Here is a 25365-nt window from a genome sequence, read left to right as displayed (position 1 = left end):
TCTTCAACCTCTCACACACGCCGTGTTTGGAGGAAGACTATGGTGGGTTCGAGTAGCAATGCAAGTGTGGGGAAGAAGGCCAAGTTCCAGCACCCTAAATGCAAGTGTGGAACGTATGCAATCATGCAAGAATCTGGGACATTGAAGAACCCAGACAGAATCTTCCTCGGTTGTTCCTACTATCGCGTAAGTGTGCCTCCATCTTCCATTTATGTAATCAACTTCTTCTGTGGTTTAACAAGTTGTATTCACTATAATGGCAATTACAGACGGAGCAACGTCACTGCAACTATTTTGTTTGGCTGGACGAACTGATTTCTAAACGTTTTGGGCATGAAGATGACAATGATGTTGAAGGAAGAATGATGATGCTGGAGAATAGATTGGAGCAACTGGAATATAAGATTGAGCATGAATATGAAAGAAAATAAAAAAATATAATAATCACTATGGTGTATTTGTTATGCTGGCAATGTTAATTCTGTTAACAGCAATTGTGTTTGTAGTGTTTTACGGTATACTGTGTTGCTGTAAGTGATGCATGGACAAGGTTAAGAGATGGGTTAATTTGTTCTGTAATTACAGGTTCTATATGAATTGAATGTGAATTTTTTGTGTAAGAATGTTAAGGCTTAAACCATGATAAGTCTGCACAATGTTGTATAAGCTAAAAGCATAATATTTATATATTCATACTGCTAAGCACAAAGACTATTACATATTCAGCCAAAAACATCAGCACATGTCTGAATTCACAAAACAAAAAATATGTTCCAGTAGTCTTAAGTCTATTACATATTATAACTTGACAACCAAAAAACTTGATACTAAAATATTCATAACTATAACTACGACTATGTCATTTCTGAAGTCTTAGTGGCCTAAATCCATATGTTTGCTTGAATCTGTGGGGTGCATTTAGGCCTGGTGTGGGGATAAACGTGAAGGGAGTTGTGGCAGTCCCTGAGCAAGTTGCTCCATTAGTTGGAAGTTGCTGCTGAGTTGGTGGTTGTGTAGTTGGGGCTGTTGCCTGCTGTAGAGGGGCTGAAGTATTGGGGCTATGGCCTGCTGCATAGGTTGCTGAGCTGTTGGGACTATGGCCTGCTATTGAAGGTGGTGAAGTGTAGATGCTGGTGGCCTAGTTATTGCTTGCTTGGGTCTGAAGTTTGGCCCGTGGTTGAGTGTAGTTGGGGTAGTAGGGATTGAGTGTTGAGTGTTAAAGTTCACACCCTAAATCACATGAAAACAACAGAATTCAAGATCTATGCTCTTGGGCTAAAATATGTTATAGTTGTTTGTAGGGGTGTTCATGGTTCAGTTTTTTCATAAACTGAACTGAAACTGCACTAAACCATTTTAAACCAGTTTACAATACAGTGCACCAGTTTAAACCAGTTCATAAAAATAAAACCAGTTTTAATAGAAAAAACCAGTTTAAACTGGTTTATAGGTTAAAACTAGTTTTAACTTTTAACATATATAAAATTAGTTTTTACATTTTCTCTCTTTCCCTCTCTTTCTCTCTCTCTCCTTCTCTCCCTCTCTCTCCCCCTCTCCCCCTCTCCCTCTCTCTCTCTCTCTTTCCATTCTCCCCTCTCTCTCTCTTCTTCTCTCCCTCTCTCTCCCTCTCTCTATCTCCCTTCTCTCCCTCTCTCTCCTTCCCCTCTTTATCTCTCTTATTCTCTCCCTCTCTCCCCTTCCTTTCTCTCTCTCCCTCATCTCTCTCTTTTCTTTTTCTCTCTCTCTCCCCTTCTCCTCTTTCTCCCCTCCCCTCTCTTTGTCTTTCTCTCTCCCCCTCCTCTCTCTCTCTCTCTCTCCCCCTTTTCTCCTTCTCTATCCCTTTCTCTCATTCTCTCTCCCCCTATTCCTATTCCTCTCTCTCTCCCTCTTCTCCTTTTCTCTCCCCCTCCTCTCTCTCTTTCTCTCCCACCTCTCTCTCTCTCTTAACATATATAAAATTAGATTTTATATTCTCTTTCTTACCCCCTCTCTCTCCCTCTTTTTCTCTCTCTCCCTTTTTCTCTTTTCTTTACCTCTTCCTCTCTTTCTCCTCTTTTCTCCATCCTTTCTCTCTCTCTCTCTTATTCTCTCCCTTTCTCTCTCTCCTTCCCCTCTCATTCTTCCTCTTCTCTCTCTCTCCCTCTTTCTCCCCTTCCCCTCTCTTTGTCTCTCTCTCTCTCTCTCTTTCTTTTCTCTTTCTCTCCCTCTCTCTTCTTATCTTCCTCTCTCTCTCCCCTACCCCTCTTTCTCCCCCTCCCTTTTCTTTCTCTCTCCCTTTTCTCCCTCTATCCCTTTCTCTCACTCTCTCCCCTATCCCTCTTCCTCTCTATCTCCCTTTCTCTCTCTCCTTCCCTCTTCCCCTCCTCTCTCTCTCTCTCCCTCTCTCTTTCTCTCCGTCTTTCTCACTTTCTCTCCCTCTCTCTCTTCCTTTCTCTTTTTTTTGTGCTCTTTCTCCCCCTCCCTTCTCTCTCTTTCTCTCTCTCTCCTCCTCCTCATCTCTCTCTTTTTTTTCTATCTCTCCTTCTTCCCTCTTTTTTCCTCTTTTTTCTCTCTCTCTCTCTCATTCTCTCTTGTTTTGGAGAAAAGAGGGGGAGAGAGAGAGAAGAGGGATATAGAGTGAGAAAAGGTTGAGAGAGAAAGAAAAAAGAGAGAAAGAAAGGGAAGAAAGAGGAGAAAGAGAGAGAGGAGGGAGAAAAAAGAGAGAGAAAGAAGGGAAGGAAGAGAGAGAGAAATAGGAGAGAGAAAGAGAAAAAAAGGGAAAAAAGAAAGAGAGAAAGAGGAAGAGAGAAGGGAGGGAGAGAGAGAGGAGGGAGAGGAGAGAGAGAAACAAAAGGGGAGAGAGAGAGAGAGAGAGAGAAGGGGGAAGGGAGGGGGAGCAAGGGAGAGGGAAGAAAAAGGAAAGAGAGGGAGAGAAAATGGAGAGAGAGAGAGGAGGGGAAGAAAGAGGAGAAGGAGAGAGAGAGAGAGAGAGAGAGAGAAAGAAAAAGGGAGAGCGAGGAAAAGGAGGGGGAGAGAGAGGAAGAGAGAAGGGAGGATAGAGAGAGGAAGGAAGGGGGAGAGAAAGGGAGAGGAGGGAAAGGAGAGAGAGAGAGAGAGAGAGAGAGAGAGAGAGAAGGGGGAAGGGAGGGGGAGTGAGGGAAAGGGGAGAAAAAGGAAAGAGAGGGAGAGAGGGAGAGGAAATGGAGAGAGAGAGAGAGAGAGAGAAAGAAAAGGGGAGAGCGAGAAAAAGGAGGGAGAGAGAGAGAGAGAGAAAGAGAGAAGGGAAGAGAGAGAGAGAGAGAGAGAGAGAGAGAGAGAGGAAGGAAGGGGGAGGGAGAGGAGGGAAAGGAGAGAGAGAGGGAGAGGGAGACAAAGAGAGATGGGAGGGGGAGAGAAAGGAGGGAGAGGAGAGAGAGAAAGAAAGGGGAAGAGAGAGGGAAAGGAGGGAGAAAGAGGAGGAAAGAGAGAGATGGAAAGGAGAGAGGAAAAGGAGAGAGAGAGAGAGAGAGAGAGAGAGAGAGAGAAGGAAGAAAGGGAAAAGAGAGAGAGAAAGGAGAGAGGAGGAGAGAGAAGGGAAGGGGAGAAAGAGAGTGAAGGGAGAGAGAGAGAGAGAGAGAGTATGTAAAAACTAATTTTAGAGTTTAAATGAAACCAGTTTTAATTTGGTTTAAAACTAAAATGAACCATAAAAACTGATTTTTAATAAACTGGTTTTTATAAAAACTATGGTTTCAGTTCAGTTTTTTATTTAAAAAAACTGGTTTATTTAAAACAGTTTCAGTTCAGTTTCAATTCAATTCAGTGAAACCAGTTTTTTTGCACACCCTTAGTTGTTGGACATGAATCTGTAAAATAAAATTACCTCTGCTGGTGGTGGGGCAAACTGTGAAGATTGGATCTCAACTCTTGCCTCTTCTTGGACTGAAATAGGGGTGGATCTCTTTAGAACCTTTTTCTTTTGCTTTTTTGCTTTAGCCTGTGAAAGACACAAGAGAAGCAAAGTTGTTCAGCCATAACAAAAAAAAAAACCTAAGTAACTATAGGATGTAAGACAGTGGACTACCACTGGATCAAGTGGTGTGGTAATAACATTCTGGGGGATATTTGGTTGAACTTCTTCCTCGGCCTGTGCAAATGAAAAATAACATCTCAGCTACTTTCATGCATATGGTGGTATAATTATACTGCTTAATTAATGGAAATAACAAAAACTACAATGTAAAAAAAACATGTAGAACTCCTTTAACCTGTGCCAAGGCCATGTCATGAGCTGCACGTTACACCTCAACATTTTCCGACGACTATGTACGGAGAAACCAACGGAAGGGCTTATTGGTATCACGGAGTATATGGATAGAGGCTGATCTGATATTTTATAAATGTTAGGGGGCATGCAATCAAATTTTAAAAAGAACAAGGGACGGAAATGGTATTTACTCTTCAAATAATTACACTTAAAACAAAAACTGTTATTAAAATCTCAAAGTACCAACTTATTCATAGAAACATCATCATTTGAAACCTTATCTCTACTCTCTAACTACAAAAAGAAGAGCACCTTTTCTTGAAGTAGCAGCAGAACCAGTATCATAATCCACAACCTCAAAATCATAAAAACCAATCCACAAAATTGCATGAACCAAAACAAGAGGCATACTACAAGCCAAAGGCACTGCAAGATGAATCCCAACGTTGGTTAAAACCGGCTGCATCGCCATCACAACCACAATTACAGCCAACACAAACCATTATTTATGACCTTATGAAGCAAAAAAGAATTTGGCCATGTTCTTAGAATCAAAAGATAAAGAGATGTCACGTATGTCATGATAACAAGAAGAGTTAGTGACACTTTTCTGGCAGGTATGAGAGTTATGAATAGTATGATCCACATAAAATGGGTGTAGTATAAGCCATAAGTTCCAAAGTTTTTTATGATTCGAACTGCCGCAAATTCTAATATTAAAGAAATGCTAAAATGGCAGAAAATCTTGAAGTGATTTTTATTTTTGGAACTTTTGGTTCGTAGTTTTCAGGCTTTGATGAAAAGTTTGAGAAAGAGGTTGCTACTCTTTGTGTAGTTCCATAATTTGTCATTTGTGTGATACAAAAATAAAAAAATTGATCTAAGCTTAGTATGTTACAGAAAAGATAGGATATATGAAATTCAGTGAGAGTGGCTTGTGAATATATATAAAATTTGGATCAATATATATATACACCAAGTAAGCGAAAGGGAAGTATGATCAGGTCTAAGAGTAAAAGCATGTCGAAGACTTTGAATCTGAAGACTTGGACAAATATTGCAAACCAGCATCATCACAGCAACAATAATCAACAATAAACAAAATTCATAATCAACAAAACTAATTCATATATCAATTCACCAATTAACCAAATCGCTGTACATATATATCCATATTGTAAACCCTAAACAATTATATAAAAAAATTTCCAAAATCAATTCAAGTAATAGGTATTCAACGAGTGTCATATTTCAACAAAACTGACATATGCAAAAACTGAAAAAAATAAATTTTAATGTCACCTGTTTTGGCAGATCAAGTACAGGAAGCAAGGCGAAGTGCGGCGAGGAAAGGCGCAGCGCGGTAGGGTGCGGCGAGGCGAGGCGCGGCGCGATGAGGTGAGGTGACGCGAGGCATGGCGAGGGCTGCGAGGGACAAACAGTGCATAACGGCGCAGAACAGAGCAGCGTAGAGAGACGGAGGCGATGGACGAAAGGAAGACCACCAAGCGTCCACCACGGTCGACGACAAATATGGATGAAGACGATGGACCGACAGAGAAAAAACGCACTGCACACGATCTTCAGAGAGCAAGTTAGGCTGGCTAGGATTTTTTTTTTTTTATTTTTGGGACGAAATGCTAAGGGTGCTTTAGGTATTTTGAAAGAATAGAGATATGTTCAATTAGTTATTTTAACCCAATCATGAGAATATTTGTTTTTTAAACAGAACATTCTGTTATCTTAAACATTATTCTCATGGTAGGGACTTAATTGAAAAAAAAAGTTAACGTATAAGGATCTATTTGAAAAAAAAAGTATAAAAACCTAATTGAAAATTCGATAAAATTATTAAGACCTGTAGAATAATTAAAATATATATATTCTTGTGTTTTCTTGTTGAATTTATATTTGGATGTGATTATAGCTATATAAATTCTAAAATTCAATTTTATTTGCTAAAATCTAATGGTTATAGGGGTAGACAGGACAATAAGGTAAGTACTCCTGAGACTGATGAGCTAGGATACATTTATAAAGATGGGACAACTTTAATATTGATTAAAGTATAAATTTTTTTTTAAGTATACTGATATCTTGTTATTTCATTAAATTCTAATTATTGATCTTAATTATATATAATATATATTTTTTATAATTAAAATTAACAGTTAAAAATTACTAAAATATCAATATATTAATATACTTAAATTTTTTTTAAATATAATAAGTTAGAGTTAGAGAAAGTAAAAATTTGTCTGTATCCATTTCATTGATACCCAAAAAGATAATATTCAATTCTAAAAAATCTTAAAAAATAAAAATAAACCTTAGTTTCTAAATTTATACGGATGCATAATAAGATACCTTATTCTTTTCTCCCAAGAGATCTGCTAAATTTCCAGACTTGAGCAAAATTTTCATGAATATTAAACTTTTCTCCAAACGTGGTCTTCTCCTACATGAGGGTCAACACTACAAAAGCCAAAACTATTCCCCCTTTCTCTTTTCTCAATTATCATGTTCTATATTAGTGAAAAAAATTAGGTGAAGGGAATTAAAATTACCGTGAAATCTAATAAACGATCATGGTTATTTAGTTTAATTAAATTGACAATCATGAAACTTTGTTGGGACAAATCCCTTTCGTAAACTTCATAGTTCAGACCGGGGAAAGGTAGTATAAAATATCCAAAAATTATCCATAGCTAAACTTATTTACTGCTATGTTATCATTATATGATTAGATATGGTAATTAATAACTAACTGTAGGCACCTTAATGATTACAATTTAGATTGTGCTGTTTAGCGGCTATTGGCCATATTAGATAGTCAAAATTCTATTTTTCTCACGTGTTCAACATGTGACAATCACCATTTTACCTATTTTAATTCATAACATGAAGATACGTAACAATAATAAATAAAGCAACAGTGTTTTTTTTTTTTTTTATCAAAAGATAGGGAGACTCGAATTCGCAACCTTTTAGTATGGAAAAATTATGCCATTTGAACTATAATTTACTGACAAATAAAAGAACAGTTTAAATATTAATATTTTTAGTATATATATATAAAAAAGAATTAGGTTAGTATTAATTTAAATATAAAATAAAAAAAATATTGATCATTTAACATTTTTCTTCTACATATAGTTAATTTTTTTTCATTCACCGTTAAAAATAATAATTATTTATTTTTACTTATTTATTTGGTAACTAAATAAACAATACAGAAACTAACTTTTAATTAGTTGATATTAGTCAATTTTAATATTTAAATTTATAATTTAAAAGGTAAATAACATAAATAAACTAAATGACTTTTAATATTATATCAATGTTTTAAAATAAAATAGCTTACATGTATGTCCTAATTTGATTTATTATTTTTAAGTTAATTGTTATTCATTTTAAAACATAAATATCAATAAAAAATATCCTCCATTTGAATTTAAATAAAATATCAAAAAATCAAAACGAATAAGAATAGAAATCCAACTTTTATATTTTAGTTCGAATTTAAGAAAATCTACCTTTTATAAATTTAAAACGGAATAATAAATAATTTCTAAAAATTCATTAAAAATTATCTTTTGACTCATTACCATCTAAAGAATTATTATCGAAACTTTTGATGTTAAAAAAGTTAATATAAAATATAACCCTCCAATATGGTATAGGAATTAAAATTTAAATTTTTTCAAAATCAGAAAAAATAGATAGTTATACTTTATATAAAATGACCAATTATATTTATATAATTAAAACTTTAAATATAGTTGGTCATTTTATATAAGATATAACTATCTGTTACTTCTGACTTTGAAAAAATTCAAATTTTAACCCTTATTTTATTTTGGAGGGCTATATTTTATATTAACTTGAGAAAATGACAAATCGATCCCTGACTTTTTGGTCTACAGACATTTAAGTCCCTAAAAATTTAAAAAGGCATTTAAGTCCCTGACCTCTTCAAAATCTGGACATATCGATTCCTAAGTTTAATTTGTCTAATTTTAAAAACTCTCTCACGTGTGCATCCGTATCAACCAGGTCAGTACAGGAGGAGTTACGTTTAATTTTTCTGTTGAATCTAACAGACCCAAGTGAACATGAGGAATCAATAAATTCAGATTTTGAAAAGGTCAATGACTTAAATGAACATGAGGGATCGATAAGTCCATATTTTAAAAATGTTAAGGATTTAAATGGATTTTCAAATTCTCGAGAATCTAAATGTCTACAGATCAAAAGGTTAAGGACCTATTTGTCTTTTTTTATTAACTTTTTTAATATCAAAAGTCTCAATAATAATTTTTTATATTAAAATAAATTTGAACAGGAATGTAATTAAAAAATTTAATTAACAGATAGATTATCATATTTAAATGACAGATTTAGATAGATAATTATTTTTCATTCTTCCCACATGTACGCTCAAATATCACAGTTTAGGTTTGTAAATGGATTCATGTCTCATATATCTGAATTCCTATGCAACTTCTTTAAAATCCTCAAAATGTATGGGAGTTATTATCCTTTTAATCCCAAGTTAATTTTAAAAATAATTTCTGTACGAATATTAATTACTTTAACTAGCTAGCTAACAATAGTAAACAAGACGATCTTCAAAGGTCGTGATTTGTTCTCTCGTTTTTTTTTCTGTTTTTCTTTTTTTTCCACTCTGTTGAATATTCCAATTATTATTCTTGTCGTAAGGCACACCACACCATTTGTAAAGGTTGTACGCTTTTAGTGGAACCTTTTCCAAAAGTACAAGTGGGGTTATTATGTTATGCTTAGCCCCACAAGAAAAACAACTAGTAAAAGAAACTAAACCATGGACGAAAGGCCCATAGAATTTGATGAGCATCTAGAAATTATTTTACGGAAAAATGTGACACACCTCACAACAAATAATCAACAATAATATACGTATATACATACACATACATGTGATCGACTATGTTACACGTACATATTAAAATTAGTTATTAAAATTAATTATCAGTATAAAATATATATTAAAATATAAATATATATTAAAAATAAATTAAATTATATATTTATTTATATACAAATATATTAATAATTAATTCTAATAGTTATTAATTTTAGTATACGAATAACGGTTTTAATATGTACTATTATTTGGCTTGAGTGTAAGAGTTATTATTAGGTCTTTTGATAATAAAATAATTAAAAATATAATTATTTATATTTATTTTTTTATTAATTTAAATTTTAAAAAAAATAATTTTATGATATAATATTAAAATTTTATATCTAAAAAATATAGAATTTGATTTTTGATGAACCCAAAATTAGAAAAAAGATAGTCTAAGATAAGTAAAAGAAAAAAAATTATATAAAAATCAAATAAATTTAAAAGAAACTATTAAAAACGAGTACTAAAAATATAATTATTTATGTTATCTCTTTCTATTAACTTAAATTTTGAGAGAAATAATTTTATGATAAAAATAAAAGAATTTACTCTTCAATCAATTTATGTTACATTTGTCAAAATGATTTTGTTATAAATACTTATCATTTTAAATGTATACTAAAATCAGTTAATAATATAAAATATATGTTAGAATATAAATATATATTGAAAATAAATTGAACAACGTATATATTTATATACGAATATATTAATAACTAATTTTTATTAAAAATAAATAATTTAATAATATATATAATTATATACAGATATATATTAGTATCTAATTTTAATAACTGATTTTAATTTATAAATAATATTTTTATTGTAATAATTTTAATTTGTACCAATACTACATGATAATTTTTTAGTCTAAAATGACGGTTATGAACTTTTGTAACATTGGATCGCAACGATATTTCATTATTTTCATACACTTTTAAGTAATATTATAGATAATAAATAAAGATATATGATTAATAACATTTGTGTTTATAAGAGAGTGTAAATTATTTTCTTAATTTAATTGATACAATTAATTTTTTTTATAATTAATTATCTTTTCTCATTTAATTATACTAAAAGTTAATTCTAAATTTAATACGAATCAAATTCCAAAAATTCCTCTCTCATTATTACTATATGCATTTATAATTTTATAATTTTTTCTCCCAAATAAAAATCTCAAATTCTTATATTTTTAATTTTTAAAAAATCTCAAATCACCTTAACACATTTAAAAAAAAAAATAAAAACATCTTAAATTTGATCGGTTTCTATTTATTGAAAATTATAAACATCTAAAATTGTTGGTTTATGACCTGCAAAATAAAATAATAAATAATAATAAATTAGCATCAATTTATTGATTATAGATATCATGTATATAAAATATAAATATTATATGTATAAAAATATGAATATTAAATTAGAGAATTTAACAACTTCTGTTATAAAACTCATATTTTACATATAGATTATTATAAAATAAAAAATAGAAAATAAAAGATAAACAAAAATTAAGAAATAAAATTTTAAAAATAATTATTAACTCGTCATATTAAAATTAATAAATAAGAATACGTATAAATAGTAAATAAAAAATATTTAAATTATGACTCTTTGGTATACATATAAGATAATTTGAAATATATAACAAGACACATAGTTTAAAATTTAGTAATATTAATTATAAAAATTTATTAATTATGGATCGGATACTATATGTATGAAATTATGGATGTTATTAATATAAAATTTTGGATGTTATTAATATAAAATTTTGGATGTTATGTGTACCTTACTTAACTATGAATGTTATGTGTATGAATTTATGGATGTTATGAGTAAATTTGTTAATTGAATAAATTAATTTAAGTATTTGATATTCTTTTTTAAATCTAATTATAATAAAATTTAAAAATATATGTAAATCAAAATAAATAATTTCACTGTGAAAAATATGAAACAAATTTATAAATTATCAATGATTTAAAAAATTATACGTTAATTTAAATGTATAATATCTTTTAAAAAAAATTAAAACATGAATCATAATTTATGAGTGCATATATGAAATAATTTGAAATATATAAAAAAATATAGTTTAAAAATATATTAATTGTAAAAATTATTTGTATAAATATATAGATGTTACATAATAAATAAAAAATGTACTTTTGTTATTATAATATAAATTAAAAACTATAAATATAAATTATGTATATTCATTTAATAAGAATATAAATTGACAAGGTATATATTTATAATATACTATTTAATATATATAATTAATGTTTTTATATACAATAAATATTACAATAAAAATAATAGACGCATGAAAAAATACTAATTAAATTTAGTTTATTTAATTAAATAAAATTAAAAATAAAAAATTTTGGTTCCTAAATTTGATTACCAAACTTTTTCTAATTTTTGCCTTGCATGTTTTATGCCCCCAAAGAAAAGAAAAGAAAAGAAAACGCTATCCAGATGCATGCTGAAGAAGCCAGAGATGCTCAGCAGTTGTCTCTTAAATATTTTATTTTCATATTGAATGGTGATAAATGACTAAGTTACTGTTCAACCAATAAAAGTACATTAGAAAAATAATCTCATTCTCTTACTTTTTCCTTTTTTTTTTGAATAATCTGCATCCTCTTCTTCCTTTTCTCTTTGTTGCCAATTTTTTGTTCTGTTTTACATTTTTTATTTTTTGTTACATAAAAGAAAAAAAAAAGCAGAAATCACAAATTTTTTTATATTTTTTTTAATTTTTATTTTTTAAGAAATTATTAATTTTTTATTTTTTTTTCTTGCTTCTCATCTTGTTCTTCTTTTTGAAAAGAAGAAATAAAAAAAAAATAAGATTAGAAGAGAACAAATAAAAACAAAATTAAAGAATAACGTACAAGAAGAGGAGAAACAGAAAATATTACAGATTTTTTGTATTTTTATTTTTTCAAAAATTTTATATTTTTCTAAAAATCAATTTGTTTATTATAAAAAAATTGCATTTGATTCTAAAATTTTTGTATTTATGTGTTTTTTTTAAGTTCTTAATTAAAAAAACACTTATTCACCTAATTTTTTTTATATTTATCTTCCGTTGATAAAAGAATAATGAATAAATTATCATTTGATGAAAAATATAAGTGCTAATAAATATATCTATCAAATAAAAAAACTAACATTATACTAATAAAAGATAGATTTTCTGTGACAAAAGTATCCAAACTTTAATTTTTTATTAATTTTTTAATAAAATTTTTAAATTACCCCACCTTTTATCTCCAACTTCAACTCTTATCGTTGGCTACTGAAACTGACTTCTCTGGGAACGTTGACGATGCAAACGTTCTTCTTCATCTTAGGTGCGCTTCTTTCCGCCTCTGACACTATCCACCACCTCCACCCACTACAAGAAAAAGGCGTATTTGTAATAAAAAAAGGGTCAATTGCAGTAAGTCCCGTTACAAAAAATTTTTGTAACGAAAAATGGAACTGTTACAATTCAATACCATATTTTGTAACAATTTTTTCTGATACAAAAAACCAGAAGCCGTTACAAAACTGGTAACAAATTTTGATCTTGAAGGTATTTTTCGTGACAGTAAATTTTTTTCCTATCAAAAAAATTTGTTACAAAATGTAACATGATTTGGTAACATTTTTTTTCTTCAGTTACGAAAGCGAATAAGTTATTTTGTAACTATTTTATTTTTATTACAAATTACGTGCATAATTTAGTAAATTAGTTTTTAAATTAACTAATATAATAACGCTTTTAATAAGCTAGTTTACATCTATTTAATATGCAAAAACATACATAAGTCAAACAAGATCCTTCTAGCTAAAATTGTCTTGAAACAAAATAACATTAGCTAGTGAGTATATGGATTAGTTCAACCAAAACATAAAAGTTCTAACATAAAAGTTCAACCAAAACATAAAAGTTCTAACATAGATTAGTGTCTCTATGCATCAAAACATTCTTGAGCCCTCAAGGTTGCATATGGTCACCCTTTCAGCACTCCTGTAAATAAGAAAAACCGAAACCAAAAAGTTAGAAACAAGATATAACACTATCTATAATTTTTCCACTAAGTTTTATCCAAACTATTTATAAAAAATTCGGCAGAACCTCCCCTAAAAATTGGATATTTCCACCGTTCACGGTTCCAACAAACACAACCAATATGCAACTTATGTCTCAGCCATACCCAACCAAATTTATCAAAGCAATCAATAGGACATTTGTCATTTTTCAACCATGACACAAGTAAAATATGATAAAGAGATCCATATACAAATTAAAGTATACTAATATAAAATGGGAATCATCTACAAAAATATATTAAAAATATAAGCAACTTTAGGAGTACCTTTAGGGTCTAGTTTGTTTCATTGTCAAAGCGCGCTATGAGAGAGTTGACAACAGCTTGTTGAGCTTCCAATTGAGCTTTCATTTGAGCTAATTCTTCCTCTTGCCGTGTTCGTTGCTCTTCAATAAGTTTTTCTTTGAGCACATCTATTTCCTTTGTTAGCTCCTCACGGTCTTGCATTGCCTCTTGAAGTTGTGCTTGAATCCTTAACTTAGACTTTGAAGCCTTTATGCCATAACTTGCACCACTTTTGTCACCTCTCACAATTAGAAAAGCTTCATTTGGAGTGAGAGGATTTTCCAAATCATAGGAGTCATCAAGCATAGTGCTAATGTCATCCTACACAATCCAATTTGTAATTTGAAAATGGAGATAATATTTAACTTCCATGCAACAAAAAGAGGAAAAGCTTAAGAATGTTACATCAATTTGTTTAGCTTTTTCATTCACCCATTCTCCATTACTCTTTTGATGAGTAATTTGCCATAATTCTTGAATGTCAGGCTCGACACCGGTTCTAGGATGGCGCTGCAAATTTTTTGGAAGTGTAAAATATAGCATGTAGTTAAGTGCAAACATGACAGCAAAAAATAGAAGACCAAATTAAAACTTTAAGACTATTTACCCGATCACGTCTAACAACTTGAAATGTCCTTCGACCAACAATATGGGGTACAACATGATGCTTTCTATTATCTTTGTTTCTTAAACTTTTTTCCTATAGAAGACCAAACTCACAAAAGACAAAAGGAGGTCAGCTATAATAATTTGCATTGACCTAAAATAGCAAAACAACATAAAAAAAACCTCAATGGTTGTCACAATGAAAATTTTAAACCTGAAAAGAAGGACTTCCAAAGTAGGACACCAAAGTCTCCCATGTCTCCGGTAGAACATTGTTTGGTGGATTTTGAAGGCGCTCCTCATCAGTTTGATACAACTCATAGTGCTCACGCAATCTTGAGCGCCAACTTCGATAACATATGTTAGCCTTAGCTAAAATCATGTTGCGCATTACTTGCGTATCAGCTATATCAAACTTTTCCTACAAATGATTTGTCAAAGTTAGTTAGCAGAAATAACTTCTATAATAAACTGAATAACAGAAAATATAAATATCTATTACCAAAACGATGTCGCATATTTTTTGCTTGACATCATCTCCAACTTGGCTCCATTTCTCTACATCCAAAGAAGCATTTTGTCTTGTAACGATACCCACTTCAGATGCAAACAGATCAGCATGGATGCCATTAGGAGCTAAGTTCTCCAAAGAGATTGGCAATTCCAATTTCCCATTTGTCTTTGTTTTGATAACCCTATTTGTTGCAATCCCACGCGAAGGTCTCCTTTTACCAATACGCCTATCAACAGGGGCAGTGGGTGGTGCTGAAGTAGTGTCTGCCGGGGCTGGGACAGATGCTGCTGGGGCTGGGGCAGGGGCTGCATGGGCTGCCAGGGCTGGGGCAGGGTCTGCTGGGGCTGCAGGGGCTGGGACAGATGCTGCAGGGGCTGCAGGAGCTGGGATAGGTGCTGCAGGGGCTGCCGGGGCTGGGACAGGGGCTGCAGGGGCTGCAGGGGCTGGGATAGGTGCTGCAGGGGCCGTGGCAGGTGCTCGTGGTGTATAACCAGATGCAGCAGTCCTTGTCAATCTCCGTGTAGCCATTATGTTACGCAATCTACAATAAAGTTAACAGAGATAAAATTAAAAAAATAAAATAAAAAATAGCAACATCGTTTAATATACAATTACACAAAGGAAAGCACATCAATAAAAGTTGGTACTTGATTCAAAATATATTATAGTTTTTAAAAAAGTTAAACAAGTGGAATAAAGATTGAAGAACTTAGCAAATGTAAATATGATGTAATTCATAAAGTTTAACTACTTTAAAGGCATTCACCATTCCTATACAAAAAGTGGATAAAGTATATTCACAATCCTATACAAAAAATGGATAATTTAGCAATTGCAAATATCTTGTATTCCCTAAAATAAAAATACTAAGAAGTCAATCACTATCATTTGAATCTTCTCCTTCTCCTTCTCCTTCTCCTTCTCCTTCTTCCATACACTTAGGCACGTCCACACTTGATCCCTCTATGTCACCTCTACCTAATTCCATCAACAAATTGATATCACCCGAAGATGGTACTTGATTAAAGCTTCCCATTTCAGCTTGTTGGTAAGCCTCTTCTGGCATGATATCTTGCTCAGGCACATCATATGTATTGCGAGGCTTAACTCGGACCACAGTACACCAATTAGGCCTTTTAATTGCCTTTACATAGTATACTTGCTTAGCTTGACATGCTAAAATGAAAGAAGGATGTAAAGAGTGAAAACAAAAAGCGGGGCATGACATAACATAGCATCACAGCGGCTATCACTTTCAAAATCACCAAAAAAGTGCAAACAATAGAATCAAAATAATAAAACCCAGAAACAAAAAATAGAACAAACATATCAACTCTCCAAATAACCTAAAAATCAAATAATCAACCATGTTACACACCAATACTTTCAACCACAACAACATCAGCATAATCAACTAACAATATTTTCAACTACAATAACAGCAGAATCAAGGTTCAATATTTCAGCTAAGATTATCAACTAACAGCATATTTAACAATACTCAAATAAACTGAAGTTACCTTTAGCAGAAACGTAATAGGACCAGACTCGACCAGCAGGAGAAGAAGGACAACCGAATCAGACCAGCAGAGACAAAAGACAACGCCGGATGAGCAGAGCAGCATAAACTATCCTAGATTAATGCAATGTAAAATACACAAAATTATTAACAGAATTTAAACAATATCTCTATGTTACTAAGGATCAAATAGTTACCTACTTTACTCAATTCACAAACACAAAAGTATAAAAAAATATTGGAACAGAATAAAAAGAAAGCATAAGCTAATAACACTAATATAGTCAAACAGATATAAAAACTAATATTTTTAGTCACAACATCAGCAGAATCAAGGTTCAATACTACTTTTAACTGGACTTACCTTCAGCAGAGGAGACGAGCAGAGCAGACCGCCAGCAGACCAACGAAACACGGCTGAATTAGAAGAAATTGAAGACTGCAACACAACACCAGAAGAAGACCCTTTTTTAAAAATTCATCATTTCACTATCAAGCTAGAAGACAAACTTTTTAGTGCTAATAGAGGTTTCTTCTGCTTTATTATGTAACTCAGGTTTTCCAACTTTAGTATACAACCCTCAAGAAAGGAAAAAGATCAAACAGAACAACATATTAAATCATTTATTTTTACATAATTAGCATCAATTTTTCTCTTCTAAACCTACAATAAAACAGCAAGAATTACGTCCACAAAATTAATTTACAACAACTACATATTAGAAAAAATCATCACCTCTAGACTGAAGAATGGCAGAAGCAGATCCAAGTTCAGTTCTCAGCGACGGGTTGGGGCCGTTCCACCGTCGAAGACGCAGGCCACCGGCGAGGAGATGTGACCGCACGATCAGAGCTTCGGCACGAGCAGAGCTTCGGCAGGAACATCGCACATCCAGCAGAGGACTCACCCACCAAGACGACCACAGATACGGTGGTAGCAGAAACAGAAGAGGCTAGACGCAGAGGCAGAGAAGGCGGAAGGCAGCGGAGCCAAGACGGCCACGCCGACAGAGACGGAGGTGAGGAGTGGCACCCACGAACCAGATTCGACCAGCGACTTGAGGACCACGACACAGCCGGAGACGTCTCCGAGGGGCTACGCCGGTGACTCTTTCTCCCGCAAGCAGCTCCTTTTTCCCTCGCAGATAGGGTTTGTTGACGGCGCCATGGGTTGAGAGTTACTGAGTGTGAGGCTTCGAGTGAGGTGGGGGAATGGGGGAACCTTAGGGTTTTTTTACCATTTTACATTCACTAGCTATTAGCCCTTGGTTTTTTTAACATTGCATTTAGTTTTTTACATTTTCTTGGAATATTTTTAACTCTTTGTTATTTATATTTATAAATTAATAAAAAAAATTTAAATTTTACAAATTAGTTTTAAGTTATCTTAAAATTCTGATTATTATAAATTATATACTAATTTTCTAAAGGAATATAAATTAATATTTACATCATTTAAAAATTAATGAATATGTAAAAAATAATCTATACAATATATTTTAAAAGAATTATATAAAAAAAAATTTATTTCTGAAACAAAATAAAATTATTTTAAAAAAATATAAAGACAATTTTTTTAATTCTTAAAGTTTTTAACATGTTGAAAAAAATGTATAAATTATACACATATTTTGTGACACAAAATAAAACTTGTTACAAACAATATTAAATTTCGTGACAAATTAATTTTTTGTTACAAATTAATTTAAGTTTTTCAGACAAAAAAATATTTTGTTACAAAATATTTGATTTTTTGAAACAAAAAAACTATTTTGTTGCAAAATACTACGAATTTTTGCAACTACTTTATGTTTTGTTACAAAATATTACAATATTTTGTAACAAAACACCGGCGCGTTACAAAAACTACCATCATTTATAACAAAATAAAATGTATTGTTACAAAATATCTGGATGTTTTGTAAAAACTTGTAATGTTGTTACAAAACATACTTTTTTTGTAACAATCAGCAACTATTAATACAAAAAAAGGATTTTTTGTAACAATTTTTAATTTGATACAAAATTTTTGTTACAAATGTTCCATTTTCTTGTAGTGACCCATCCGTCCTCCGCTCTTTTTAGAGGTGTATATGGGATCGGGTAAAGTTGGGTTCATCTTAATCCGGATCCAACCCTAAATAATGATCGAGTCAATTTTTGAGATTCTTACTCGATTTTTGATCCGATAAAATCACACTAATTTTAAATCACACTAAAATGGGTCTAGACCAAATGAAATTTAGGTCTTGATAAATTTTATATTAAAAAATTATTATACGTTTATTTAATTTATAAAAAAGAAAAAACTTATTTGTTACCAAAAAATTTATTGAAAAGTATGCTTAACTTTTTTATATTTTTTTTTTGGTTTTGTTACAAAAATAACATTTTTTTAGTAAAAGATTAAGAGAAGAAAATAAATTAAAAATAAAAAATAAAAAATTAGTTAGTTATGTTAAAAAATTAGTATTTCATTTTTTTATTATTATTACAATGATTTTTTTTTATCTTGCTAAATTATTAAACTTTCAAAGTCCAGACTAACAAAATGTTTGAACCTGTTTTAACTAAAAAATTCTATGACAAAAACAGACAAATATCAGAAAATGTTGTGATAAGATCACATTAGATGCCCATTAATATGGGCAGTTGAATTCCATTTCCAATAAGAATTAAGTTGAAAAAGCAAACCTCGTTGGCTTATAAATAGAGAAGCCATCTGAGGGATATAAGTAGGGCTGGAAGTGAGCCGAGCTGAGCCGAGCTAGACCAAGCTCAAGCTTGGCTCACCAAAATTGAGCTTGGCTCATGACTCGACTCATTAACAATCGAGCCTATTTCTTAAGCTCAAGCTCGGCTCACTAAAAGCTCACGAGCTGGCTCAAACTCACGAGCTGGCTCAAATAATAGAAACATAAATACATAATCTATAATTTTATATCAATAAATTATAACTTATATATTTTTAAAAATATTTGAAAAGAACAATTATTGTTTATCTATCAATAAATATAAATTTTTTATTTATGTCTTACATCAAAATTATGTGTAATAAATAAATATAAAATTTTAAATAATTAAGATCATTAATATATATAATTATATATTACTATTTCATAAGTATATATATAATATTAAAAGTATAGACTAAATGCATATAGGATATGTGTATTAATAATTATATATATAATCGAGCCAGCTCACGAGCTATTGAGCTGAGCTTATCCAAGCTCAAGCTCGGTTCATTTAATTTATGAGCTCAATTTCAGGCTTAAGCTTGGCTCACCAGCTCACGAGTTTAGCTTATCGAGCTATTAACGAGCCGAGCTCGAGCTGGCTCATAAGCTGGCTTGACTCACTTCCAGCCCTAGATATAAGACACAAGCAAGTAATAATAAAATCAATTCTCTCTTTATGTTGCAATCAAATACTCTTCTCTTTATATTTCTACTACAATTCTTTCTCTTCTTTTATTTTATTAGTATTCTAAATTCTCTTTTCTATTACTCTTTACATATAATATTAATAGCAATATTAATCATCTTTATTATATTGAGATAGTAACAATAAACATATGCAATTCTCTCTCTCTTTATTTTTAATACTCCTTTCTATCTTTGTATATATATACACATTACAACATATAATATTATTATATATATATAAATTATTATTGAGCTAATTATTTTAATACTAGAGTCTTCTATTTATACATTTATATATATATATATATATCTTTTATTTCACAACACGTTATCAGCACGAGACTCTGATCAAATTTTTAGGAAGACTCAGGTAACAAATTTTCATTATGTCGAAACTCTCTCATCTTGAATTCAATGCTCTTGATATATCTGGAAACAATTATTTATCATGGATACTAGATGTTGAAATCCATCTTGATTCAATGGATCTTGGAGATACCATTAAGGCTGAAAATAATGCATCCTAGAAGGATAAAGCTAAAGCCATGATTTTTCTTTGTCGTCATCTTGACGAAGGATTGAAAAATGAATATCTTACATTAAAAGATCCTGCAGATCTTTGGAAAGACCTTGAAGAAAGGTATAATCATCAGAAAACGGTGATACTTCCTCAAGCCCGATATGAATGGTCGCATTTGCGTTTACAAGATTTTAAATCTATAAATGAATATAATTCTGCAATGTTTCGAATCACCTCAAGAATGAAATTGTGTGGGAAAAAAATAACTGATCATGATATGTTGGAGAAAACTTTCTCAACCTTCCATGCCTCGAATGTGCTCCTGCAGCAGCAGTATCGAGAGAAAGGGTTTAAAAAATATTCTGAGTTAATTTCTTGCCTTCTTGTTGCCGAACGCAACAATGAGTTGTTATTGAAAAATCATGAAGCGCGCCCAGCTGGCGCCGCCCCATTTCCTGAAGTAAATGCGGCAAATCATTACCCCAGAAGAGGTAAATGGCAAGCTTTTAATAACAAGAAAAATTATGGAAGGAAAAAGAATTATGTTCAAAAGAGAGGATCTCACCAGAAGTGGGATAGAGAAAGAAATATCGGGCAGAGTAAATCAACAGAGGATAAGTGTTTCCGTTGTGGTGGAAAGGGCCATTGGTCTCGTACCTGTCGTACCCCAAGGCACCTAGTTGATCTTTACCAGGCATCTTTGAAAAAGGACGATAAGGGAAAAGAGTCGAATTTTGTTTCAAATGATGCAGAAAATTCCACCACTCATTATGATGTATCTGATTTCTTTGAGGACCCTGAAGGAAATATTGGCCATTTGATTAATGATGGAATAGTTTAATATGTGAAATTGTGAAGTATCTATGTAAATAAATAATGTAAAGAATTTATTGTTAAGTTTTATTTTCTATGTATTTAAGTTTCAAATGTGATGTACATAAATAATGAAATATTAATGTTTATGAATTTTGAAATTATTAAATGTGTCAAATTTTAAAATAAAATTTTAGTATATGACATTATTTTATACAGTATTTCTTAGAAAAATAATTCTGATCAAGTATTCAATTTATCTGTGCATACTACTCATTTTATTATTATTTGTGTTTGAAGAGAATGGCAAGGATATGTAATGAAGATGTATGCCTTGCGGATAGTGCAAGTTCGCACACTATTCTCAAAAGTGATATATATTTTACCCATCTTGTGCCAAAAGAGGAATATGTTAATACTATTATTGACTCAGGCAATGTGATAGAAGGCTCCGGAAGAGCTATAATTTTGTTTCCTGGAAGAACAAAATTTATAATAAATAATGCACTATTATCTACCAAGTCTCTGAGGAACTTGTTGAGTTTCAAAGATATTCGCCGAAATGGATATCATGTTGAGACGATGAATGAGGGAAATCATGAGTATTTATGTATCACAACTCATGATTCAAATAAGAAAGTTATATTAGAAAAATTACCCTCACTTTCATCTGGGTTGTATTATACCAAGATTAGTGCAATTGAATCACATGCCACTGTAAACCAGAAGTTTATTAGCCCAAATGAATTCATAACTTGGCACGATCGATTGGGTCATCCGGGAACAACCATGATGAGAAGAATTATTGAAAACTCTCATGGACATTCACTAAAGAACCAAAAGATTCTTAAAACTAGTGAATTTTGTTGTGCTGCATGTTCTCAAGGAAAGTTAATTTTAAGGCCATCACCAGTAAAGATTGGATTTGAGTCTCCTGAATTCCTGAAAAGGATTCAAGGTGATATATGTGGACCTATTCATCCACCATGTGGATCTTTTAGATATTTTATGGTCCTAATAGACGCATCTTCGAGATGGTCACATGTGTGCTTATTATCTTCTCGCAATCTGGCGTTTGCGAGATTATTGGCTCAAATTATTCGATTAAAAGCACAATTTCCAGAAAATCCAATCAAAGCAATTTGTCTTGATAATGCTGGTGAATTTACTTCCCAAGCTTTTGATGCTTATTGTATGGCTAATGGAATAAGTGTTGAACATCCAGTAGCTTATGTTCACACGCAAAATGGGTTAGCAGAATCACTTATTAAGCGCCTCCAATTAATTACTAGACCCTTGCTTATGAGAACAAATCTCCCAACCTCGGTTTGGGGGCATGCTATTTTACATGCCGCAGCACTTATTCGTTTGAGGCCAACGAGTTATCATCAATTCTTTCCTATGCAATTAGCTTTTGGCCAGCAGCCAAATGTTTCCCATTTAAGAATATTTGGGTGTGCGATATATGTTCCCATTGCACCACCTAATCACACCAAAATGGGACCCCAAAGAAAATTGGGAATATATGTTGGATATGATTCTCCCTCTATAGTGAGGTATCTTGAGATACAAATTGGAGATGTATTTAAAGCCCAGTTTTCGGATTGTCATTTTGATGAATCAAAATTTTCAATATTAGGGGGAGAGAATAAGCTTCCTGAAAAGGAGCTTAACTGGAATGCATCATCATTGATGCATTTAGATCCTCGATCAGGGCAATGTGAACTGGAAGTTCAAAAGATTATACATTTGCAAAGAATAGCGAATGATTTGCCTGATGCATTTTCCGATACAAAGAGGATAACTAAATCTTATATACCAGCGGAAAATGCCCCAATTCGAATTGATGTCCCAGTAGGACAAGTAGCCACTGAAGCAAATTCACGCCAGAAGCGTGGCAGGCCTGTCGATTCCAAAGATAAAAATCCTCGAAAGAGAAAAGAGGTAAATAATATTCCTGTTGAAAAAGACATAGTAGAGACACCTACAGTTGTCCAAAATTCTGATATAACGCCAGAAGACGTTCAGGTACCTGAAAATTGTGAAAATGATGAGATCTCGATAAATCATGTCTTTACAGGAGAGAAATGGGACCGAAATAAGACAATTGTCAGTGAAATATTTGCATATAATGTGGCATTAGATATCATGCATGAAAGTAAGGATCTTGAGCCAAGATCAGTTGAAGAATGTCGACAAAGAAATGATTGGCCAAAATGGGAAGCAGTCATGAAGGCTGAATTAGACTCACTTGCAAAACGTGAAGTCTTTGGACCTGTAGTCCGTACACCTGCAGATGTAAAACCTGTTGGATACAAATGGGTATTTGTGAGAAAACGAAATGAGAAAAATGAAGTTGTGCGCTATAAAACCCGACTTGTGGCACAAGGCTTTTCACAAAGGCCCGGTATAGATTATGAAGAAACGTATTCCCCTGTAGTGGATGCGATAACATTGCGTTATTTGGTCAGTTTATCTGCATATCATAAACTGCATATGCATTTAATGGATGTAGTAACAGCCTACTTATACGGCTCATTAGATCGGAATATCTATATGAAAGTTCCTGAAGGACTAAAGATATCTAAACCATCTAATGAATATTCGCAAGGGTTATACTCAGTCAAATTGCAAAGATCTTTATATGGTCTAAAGCAATCTGGACGAATGTGGTATAATCGTCTTACTGAGTATCTGGCCAAAAACGGATTCAAGAATGATGATATCTGCCCGTGTGTTTTCATAAAGAAATCTGCATCTGGATTCATTATAATTGCTGTGTACATTGATGATTTAAATATCATTGGCCTGAAGAGATTCCAACAATTATAAAAACTCTAAAAGAAGAGTTTGAGATGAAAGATCTTGGAAAGACTAAATTTTGTCTCGGCCTGCAGATCGAGCATATAAAAAGTGGGATCTTTATTCATCAAACAACATACACAGAAAAGATCTTGAAAAGATTTTATATGGATAAGTCACATCCATTAAGTACCCCAATGATCATAAGATCTTTGGATGTGAAAAATGATTAATTCCGTCCTAAAGAAGAAAATGAAGATATCCTTGGTCCTGAAGTACCATATCTTAGTGCCATTGGAGCACTAATGTATCTTGCTAACAATACGCGACCTGACATATCATTCGCGGTGAATTTACTAGCAAGGTATAGTTCCTCTCCAACCAGAAGACATTGGAGTGGAATCAAACAAATTTTTCGATATCTTCATGGAACGGTTGATATGGGATTGTTTTATCCCTATGGATCCAAGTCACAACTAGTTGGCTATGCAGATGCCGGATACCTGTCTGATCCACATAAAGGGAGATCTCAAACAGGATACCTGTTCACATATGGTGGTACAGCTATATCATGGAGATCCACGAAACAGACGATAGCAGCAACGTCCTCTAATCATGCTGAAATACTAGCGATTCATGAAACTAGTCGCGAGTGTTTTTGGCTGAGGAGTCTGATTCAATATATTCTGTCATCATGTGGACTGATTGATCATAAGATAGCTCCAACTGTCCTGTTTGATAGAACAAAGCATATTTCTCCAAAATTCTTCTTCACTCATGACCTTCAAAATCAATGGACAATTGATGTCCAACAGATCCGTTCAAGTGACAATCTGGCAGATTTATTCACAAAGTCACTCCCAAAATCCTCCTTTGAAAGACTGGTACATGAGATTGGGATGCGCCGACTTCGAGACATTAAATAATGTCAGCAAGAGGGGGAGACTGTACTCTTTTTTCCTTGGTTGAGTTTTTTTCCCATTGGGTTTTTCTTGACAATGTTTTTAATGAGGTAGTCCCCATCACAAAGGATATTGTACTCTTTTTCCTTCACTAAGGTTTTTCCCACAGGATTTTCCTTTAGTAAGGTTTTAACAAGGCAATAATCTTAAATGGGCATCTAAGGGGGAGTGTTGTGATAAGATCACATTAGATGCCCATTAATATGGGCGGTTGAATTCCATTTCCAATAAGAATTAAGTTGAAAAAGCAAACCTCGTTGGCTTATAAATAGAGAAGCCATCTGAGGGATATAAGACACAAGCAAGTAATAATAAAATCAATTCTCTCTTTATGTTGCAATCAAATACTCTTCTCTTTATATTTCTACTACAATTCTTTCTCTTCTTTTATTTTATTAGTATTCTAAATTCTCTTTTCTATTACTCTTTACATATAATATTAATAGCAATATTAATCATCTTTATTATATTGAGATAGTAACAATAAACATATGCAATTCTCTCTCTCTTTATTTTTAATACTTCTTTCTATCTTTGTATATATATACACATTACAATATTTAATATTATTATATATATAAATTATTATTGAGCTAATTATTTTAATACTAGAATCTTTTATTTA

The 25365-nt window shown here is 32.0% G+C and overlaps 1 pseudogene; it reads right to left on the bottom strand.

The window, feature by feature from the left end:
• Window positions 1–1104: 1104 nt before the first annotated feature.
• On the bottom strand, window positions 1105–5076 carry LOC148550295 (uncharacterized; annotated as a pseudogene).
• Window positions 5077–25365: the final 20289 nt, after the last annotated feature.

This window comes from Arachis ipaensis, chromosome B7 (assembly GCF_059453495.1).
Source record: "Arachis ipaensis isolate K30076 ecotype BB chromosome B7, ASM5945349v1, whole genome shotgun sequence".
NCBI classification, from domain to species: Eukaryota; Viridiplantae; Streptophyta; class Magnoliopsida; order Fabales; family Fabaceae; genus Arachis; species Arachis ipaensis.
This window is presented reverse-complemented; position numbering and strand designations above follow the sequence as displayed.